Here is a 9102-nt window from a genome sequence, read left to right as displayed (position 1 = left end):
TAAAAGGAAAAAAGGCGTTTTTGGCACATTTATTTATGAAAATAAAGGAAATTAGGAAAAAGTAAGGTGAAAGGTCACATGTTGCATGTGAGGAGGAAATTGAAGGAAAATAATGGAAAATGAAGAAATTAGAGGCCTCATTAATAAAAAGGCTTCTGAGGATCAGTTGATAACTTTTTGTCAGTTGAAGTTTTGGAGCTCTCTCATTATTCTCTCTCTCACACTCTTGGTCACTTAGAGTTTTCTTGGATCGCTCTAGCTTTGGATCAAGGAAGGAAAAGCAAGCAAAGGGAAGGGAAGGAAATCAAGGATCAAGGAAGGAAGAGCAGGATCAGGCAACTTCTAAGCAGGAATACTTGCAGGTAACATATTGCATGTGTGATTTCCTAGCTGTTTTTGACATGCATGACTTTGCATGTTGGTGTATGGTTCTCTTGCTGTTGGTGTATGGTTCGCTTGTTTTCAGTGTTGAATTTCCATAGTAGAGGAGATAATGGTTTAGTGTCTTAAAATCTCTAACATAACCAAATAAAATGCCTCAACTTATCCTACTTTGCACAACGAAAAATAACACATGAGTGAATCATGACATTTTTAAACTTTTTCAACCCATATTTGTTATATTATCAACATATAATACAAATATCTAGCGCTCTCGTACTAGGAATAATGGCCCTCATACATCCACAAGTTCAAGAGACAAACAAGAAAAAGATACACTGATCATCTAGTTGATGTAGAGCTTAATCATAGCTACCATGATTGTATCCTGCACACATCTGCCTGTCCTTTGGCTCCCTATCTACAACATCTGCCTCTATCAATGAACCAAGTCCATATGCCCACTGAAAATAGCTCCACCTACTCTCACGTTGATTGTAAGTCCATCTACATATCAACACAACAAGACTCCATTTGAGTTGTTCACAACTCCTTCTACCCACTGCTACTACTTAGCTACATATGGTCTTCTTCCCACTATAGCCTTCCACTGCTGCTATTTGAAGGCTAACACAAGGCAGGAGGGTTGCCACCTATCACTGTTGGAAGTCCTTCTCCAATCAGTGAACATGGACTGATGTGATATTCTCCCTTGACCTCCTTTATTTGTCCTTCAAGAACCAGTCCTAAGCTCACCAATTATTCCACTGCTAGCAGTCCATTAGTCCTTCAATGTACTGCACTTAGGGCTCCAATATTCATCCATCTTAAAGCTATCAAAGTACTTCTTGACACGCTGATCTAGGACTACTTTGGGTCACCTAATTGCTTCCCTCCACCAACCTTAAGGCACCCAATGCATCTATCCACCTGGACCCTTCAGATCTGCCCACTTACAATACCATATGGATTGATCTAAGGCTCTAAGTAAACTTCCCTCTGTTCTGCAATAGAGGATCTATTGCACAAATTTTGGTCTCTACTATGTTGCTGCTCAAAACCTTGAAGCTGCTTCATAAATATGCCCTCATCTAAGGCTTGTACAATATGCCCTCTGTTATGCAATTTGAGTCCTCATATTACACAGATATGGGCTCATGGATATTCCCTCATATAGGGCACCTTTTTACTATGAAACTCTTCCATCCTTGCATAGATCTTCAGCTCCAAATCTTTCTATTGCTCCATGCCTTGAAATAGACTTATGAATCTTCCTTTTCTCCTTCACTTATGCGAGCCCTATTCTTTGTCCCAGTTGCTCACTTCACAATGCATCTTCATAGACATAACACTACCTTGTTGAGGGTCAGGCTACTTATACCACATAGCAATCAACCCTTCCTTCACACAGGGTCTCAACCTCCATTTCTTACATTGATCTTGAGTTATATTGCATCGATCTATAGGACTGATCTATAGGAAAACACATCATGAAGGTGCCCTAAACTACCGTATCCAATTTTTTTTTTCATGATCCTTATGAACAAACCTTACCTTAAATCTTCCATCTAACCAATCCATAATCCTATTACTCATACTTTGCACCATATCTAAGCTTCTTTGAGTTAGTCACATAGGAAAATTTCATGGGTTAGTTCTAGGCATCAAAGTCTGCCCATATACGTAGTCATAGCTTGACTTTTTTAGGGCATATAGCTATGCTATCTCCAAACCCTTGAGACAACCCAACACTTAGTATTATTGTTCATGAGATAGACCTCTAGCCTGTTGGAAATACTGAGAGGGGGGGGGGGGTGAATCAATTTTTCTTTTAAATTATTATTTTTATCAGTTAAATACATTTATAATTGGAACACAGAAATAGATAATAGGAATAGATGCTTTTATTAATGTGATATTTGCAAAAATCAAGTATATATATATATATATATATATATATATATATATATATATATATATGGTTTCAATCAGTTGCCAAGCACCAAGTTGGACTCTTTGTGAGGCTTCAACCTCCAGAGCACCAACTTTGTCTTATCAAGGCACCAACCTTGAATTTAGGAGCACCAACTCCGAGGACACCGATCCTTTTAGTTCTGAGGCACCAACCTCAAGGGCTCCAACCGTATGTTGTAATTGTCTGGATCTATTTGGTTGTAATTCTCTGCTCCCAATCCTGCTGGACTTATGATTTACTTATGTCCTCCTGTTCCTTCCACTTCTGCCAGAACTTTGGCTCCCTTTTTTTCTTACAGTTTTCCAGCACTTTAAAACTTTCCTTGATCTTTGTTTTATATGCCTGATACCCCTGACCTTTGGCTTTCTCCTTGCTTGCTTGAGCTTCTGCTTCCTCAACGCTCTCTCGACCTTTTGGATTCCCTCCTTAGTCGCTTGAGCTTCAGCTTCCTCTGCGCTCGCTCGACCATCTACGTTCGCTTGATTCTTTGGCTTCTCGATCTATGGCTTCCTCTATATATTCGGGTTTACCAATATTCACAGGACATGTTAATCCGAAAGAGAGGCCAAATTAAAATAGAAAATGTTGCATATTAAAACTATATTAGAGAGGCCCTTCTTCAATATTTATACAATAGATTCAACATTTATGGAGCATTTCATAGGAGAGGCTCTACCAACAGGGAGGTCCCACATGCCACGTCACAATCTCAATCGCAATTGCAAGTTCTGGAGGTCTTTTATAAGTCATGCCCAAAACATAACCGATGGTTGATTCCCCTTCTGGATGTGATATTATATTAACTCACAACTTTATTGCAATCGACAGATTTGCACATAACATAGCCAATTCCCCAATACTCGAACACGATATTATTATAAACTATTTTTAATAACTCCGTTGGGTCCATATATATATATATATATATATATATATATATATATATATATATACATATCTATATATATATTGCATTCAGCGCTTTCAATGTGGCAAGGCTTTACAAGAGGCTTGAGATATGCGACATATGCGATAATATATTAAATCATATTGCAATGGTCCAGTCGGGTCCGTATACATGCACATTTTCCGATGTTTGCCCTTTTCAGATCAATCCTCCACCATAGATCTTACCATCCCATCTGACAGATGATATTACACCCAAAGTTTCAAACAATCCGTTGATCCTCTATCATCGATTACCTCCTGTAAGATCCAATGGTTCACAAGGATTTCAAGTTGACAAATAGCTCAAGGATTACCCACCTGAAAAACGGTTTCCTCTCTCCTCCTCGCTGCTACGTGTCACTCGATAAGTGGAATCGGGAGCTCACCCTTCAATACCACTTCTGCCTCAACTGAAATACCACTCCCTATTGCAAAAATGCTTTCCTCACGATTTAACACCCTCACATATATGCCATGCGATGACCATTAGATCTGTCAATCGATCGATTGGACGGTTCTCGTTTACTTCGGGTTTAGCTCAAGTTTTTTCAGGTTACCCTCTGTTCCTCAGTGGATTGATCTGGACCATTGATCTCTGAGATCCAACGGCCCTAATGCATTTGGGTCCATAATATATCACATCTATATAATATATATACTACTCCACTCTTTTCTTCTCGTGGTTTCAAATGAATCTTCCTCTATGCTTCTCTTGCTTCATAACCTGCTTCTTTGAGGGCTTCCAATGGACTCTTCCTCTCACTTTTTGGGCATACATTACACGTAATACTCCCAATATGGATCCTCCAATGTGGCTCCTCCTCAATCTTCCTCTCTTACACTTGCTTCTCTTCTTTGCTTTGATAGCTTTGTTGCTCTTTGTTCTTCTGATAGCGGTTTCCCTTGGACATATCTCTCTATGACTTCCGATGACTCTATTTATGTACCTTCGCTGATGCGATCATCTTTCCAGTGGCTATACTCTTGTTCTTCAAAAGTATTCTCTGCTTCTACTTGGCTTCATATTGACATTAATGACAATCTATATCAACATAGCCTTCAGTCACACCCGCCCATGTTGTTGTTCCTCTAATTCGAATTTTTGTGCACAAATCTGAGCATAATGACCTTCTTTCAGATGCATATAACCCAAAGATATGTGTCTAACTTCTGAAGAAATGTGGCCTCTTATTTCAGGAATGTTTCAATATATATGTAGTCTCCTAGGGTCTCGACTCTTTTGTATTTGACACATGAATATATAGTGAATATCTGGACATCTGAACAACTCTCGGCATGATAGATCATCCCACACTAGGGTACGTCCTATTCACAGAAGTACGACCTCCTTCCTCATGCGTAGATCTACCCTCTTGAGGAACAAGGGTTCTGGATATCCTTCTCCAAATTTCTGAGCAACATCGAACTTATATCCCAAGTCAGATCAGACTTCTCATGCTCCCTCTTAGCCTCCTTAGCTTACTATGACTGGTGAGGTACTCAGACCTCCTTCTAGGGCTACATCTCTCCCACAAACTTCCTTGATCAAAATGAATTCTTCATTTTATACTTAGCCTTATGCTAAGGCATCCTTTAAATAGATTTCTCAAGCATTCTTATGAATTCTCTAGACCTTAGGGTTTCGATCTTCCTTTTAGACTTAGGAATTTAATTTTAATTTCCCTTTAATTTTTCTTTTTGAATTTTAAACCCCAACTAGGTCTAAAACACCTTTACTTGGATATTTCTCTCACAAACCCCTTTTTTTGACCAAAATTCTCACAAATCCCATCTCGGCTTGTGGAATACCTCCCAAGCTACACTTTTCAACAGTGGGTGGCATGGTTTTTCTGAGTTATGACAATGGTTTTTAGCCCAGCTTTGCATTTTTCTGGATGCCATGGTATGTTGGTATGTTTATCTCAGTTTTTAGCTTTGGTTTGATTGATGGATTTCAGAATCTAGGCAGAGGTGGTCTAAAGGTTCATTCCCAAAGGCCTAGGAATCCCTTTACTAGTTGTAGCAGGATACACGGTAAAGCCTGAGGGAGAAGTCATGATTTAGGGCCTAGTGATCTGAGTTTGGATTACAGTCAAACCTAAGAGACTGGTCTTGGTTTAGGGCCTAAAGATTCGAGATTGGATTGTGGTAAATCCTAAGAGACAAGGATATGGAAAATTCCTCAAGGATAGTGATGGATTCCGAATGGAATTCCAAGTTCGGTCCAGTTGTGATCGGAACACCGATTTTGGTATGATCAAGGTTTGGTAAGGGTGGAGGTGGTTTAAAATTTGGATACCCTTAGTCGTTTTTAGATTATTTTATCCATGAGATCCCACATTCATGCTTGGAATATTGCATGGGGTGATCGGCTGAAAGAAATATTTGGTTCAACCATTTCTACGGTCGGGTGGTACGTGCAAGTCCTGAACCTGGTCAGATTTGCCTATGATTAATGAAAGCTAAGTTATCTTGATTTTTCACTTGTTCATATGTGGATTTAACGACTATTATATCTATGTTATTTACATGGTTTTATGCTGGTTATAAGCATAGTTAATTGAGTGGTTCATGTCATGGTCGTTTCATGCATTTACTTGTAATTGATAAAATGATGGATGAAAAACCCAATTGATGTGATAACAGTTCAAGGGAGAAGATGGTGATCCTTCTTGTCATGATTCATAAGAGTTTTCAGTCATTCATGTTGTGTCTTGTATCCTAGACTTGTAGGTTTCATTGATGCCAAGTGTTGGATAGAATGTCAGTCTTGGTTGGGGATGGCTATGCCTGGTCCTCAGGTTGATTTTTGGTTTATTAGTCTTGTTATCATGTCTTTGATGGATTCTGAAAGTTATAACAAGTTCTGGGTAGTGGCCAGAATTCTGGGCTAGAAACGTGCCTTGAATTCTGTGGATGCTGGCACAAGTCTGCTAGGAAAAGTCCCTGGATGCTGGCTTGTGGGCATGTGAGAGTGTCCAAAGGTCCCTGGATGCTAGCATGCCAATAACTTGAGAGCATCCATAGGTCAAGAGGTTCAAATTATTAGTGGGACCTAGGAGAAGGATGTCTAAGTGGCTGAGATGTCTCTTGGGGGTGTTGTTGCTGATGTGGAAGGCATGGTTGATGTGTTCCGTCGATACCATTTCCTTAAGGTCACCAAGGAGGTTAAATCCCTTCATAGCACCCTCTCTCATCGTAGTTTTACCCTAGTTGGCTAGTTACTTGGGTAGATGTTGAAGGAGGGTGGTTACAGATTGGTACCAGAGTGTGCTTACGCTCTCCTTGGGTGAATGTGTTTGTCATGCATTCATGTCAATTGTACATGTGTCAGTAATACTTGTGTTCTATGTGCTTATTTCATATGCATGGTGTTGGTCATGTCATAGTGATGTCACCATGGGAATAAGTATGTCGTTGTGTGAAGCATGTTGTCATGAGTGTATGACTAGTTATATGTTGTTATATGTCACTTAAATTTGTCATTTTTTATGCATGGTTACATTCTCGTATGTTTGGTTACATTCTTTCATGCTTGGTTACATGTATCGTTCCTATAGGTTTGGTTACAAGTATCATCATTCATGCTTGATCATATGAATTTGTGTGTGTGTGTGGTCGATTACGCATTGCTTGTGCATGTCAATGTTTGCATGTCGTCAAGTATATAGTGTTATTATGGTTGTTTTTTTCATGCATATAGTCATGGTATGTGTGTAGTTGATATGGGCATGCATTGGTGACTGGACTCTAGCTAGACTGATGGTTACATGGTTATGTTCTTATGTATCATATTTATATATTCTATTATGATTATGTTATACATGTATCACAATGATTTGATGATATTGTGGATGAGATATCCTCCCTGAACTATGCTAAGGTACGTTGGTTTATTGTGATTTGGTTCAGCTGACACAATATGCCTTGTAAGAGAAAGATCAAAATGAATAGAAAGATGGTAGATTACAAAGAATCTCCTTATGAATTGAATGAACAATGTGGTGTTGGGCTCTCTTCTGATTTGGAAGATACATTGAGAAGCTTGAAGGAAGAAATAAGGAGTTGTAAGGTGGACAATGACAAAATCATACAGGCACAAGAGAAACAAGCAAAGGTTAATGCAATACTAATTCAGAGTTTTTCAAAATTGCAGTGACAGGGACCACTTTGGATTAGCCATGAGCAAAGAGGAAAGAACTAATGGGGCATGTGGAAACATGTATTATGGTGGTCTCAAGTCATACATGGATGACACGGTTAGATATGGTAGGCTGTTGGACACTCCGGATAGGAGAGGTTATAGACACATGTACTATTCTAGTTTTGATTCAAACATGCATCATGATCGTCATCGTTATCATCCTTACATGATAAGTGATAGGGAATACTTGCTGCATGAGTTTAAGAAAGAAAATCCACCTACCTTTGATGGAGAGATGGAGAAATTACTTGACATAGATGCATGGTTTCTTGGTATGAGAAAATTATTCAAATTGCATGATTATTTAGAAAACATGAAAGCAAAGATGACCACTTTCAGTCTCAAAGGTAAAGCAGATATTTGGTGGGAAGATGTGAAGAATGATAAAGGTATACATGAGGACAATTGACTTGGCATGAGTTTGAAATGCTCTTCAAGAAGAAGTATTTATTGGAAAGATACTTTGATGACCGAGCTATAGAATTTTATGATTTGTAGATGGGTTCCATGAAAGATGATGAGTATACTAACATCATCTTGGATCTATTGAGATATGTACCTTACCTCAAGGAGGAGAAGGAAAAGGTTTGGAGATTCATCAGTGGACTACCAGTAGGATACATAGACCAGATTGAGTTCGATGAGCCTAGATCATTGGAGGAGGCCATCCGAAATTTGAAACATTGTTATGAGAAGTCGAAGCACAAAGTTGAGACTAAGCATGGCTTGAAAAGAAATGAGAAAGCTAAAGGAAAATGGCCACCAAAGCGGGGAAGACAACAAGATAAATGTGAGAATGAAAATTTAGTTCCTTACAAGAGGTTAATTACAATTGATAAAGGACATGGAGAGCAGCAGGCCAAAGGCGGTGGTAGTGAACCATTGCAGTGTTGGATAGGTGGTAAGGATCATCATAAGAGGGATTGTTTGTAGTATTAGAGTGGTTGTAGACCCTATATCTACAGTGCTCAGGAGGTGCATACAGTTGGTGATGTTGGTCATATTATTCCTTGTATCTATGCAGTTGTGGACAATAGGCAGGTGGATCATCAAGCAATTATCATTGAGATGGACAGTAAGCTTTGTGATCAAGTTGTTTCTATTTTGATTGATCCTGGATATAACTATAGTTATATTAATCCTAACCTAGTGGATAAGTGTGGTTTGATAAAATAAGTGCATGCAAAATCTTGGTTGGTGTAGTTGGATACAAGTACAAAGAAGAGAGTTCACCATTGGGAAAGATCTTGTGCATTTGAGTTAAATGGTATGCCTATAGTAGCACATTTGAATTCACTGCCATTGGGTTCGTATAGTATGATTTTGGGTATGGATTGGTTGTACCTTCACAGGACTAAAGTGGATTTCTTCAACAAGAGTGTGTGGATGATAAAAGATAAATTTGCAGGGGAAGAAGAAGCCTGCATCAGTGATGATGGTTACCTCTATGCAGGCTAAGCATAGTTTTAGAAAATGTTGTGTGATGTTTTAAGTGCACATTTATAGCGACAAAGGTAAGGAAGTTGGGGATGCAGATGTTTTGAGCAGATACCCAGTTCTACAACAGTTTCAGGATGTATTTCTTGATGAAATT

The sequence above is a fragment of the Pinus tabuliformis genome, chromosome 7 (assembly GCF_031772625.1).
Source record: "Pinus tabuliformis cultivar Carrire ecotype Pingquan chromosome 7, CPIR1, whole genome shotgun sequence".
Taxonomy (NCBI): Eukaryota; Viridiplantae; Streptophyta; class Pinopsida; order Pinales; family Pinaceae; genus Pinus; species Pinus tabuliformis.
The sequence above is the reverse complement of the archived record's forward strand: the minus strand, read 5'-3'. Positions refer to the sequence as shown.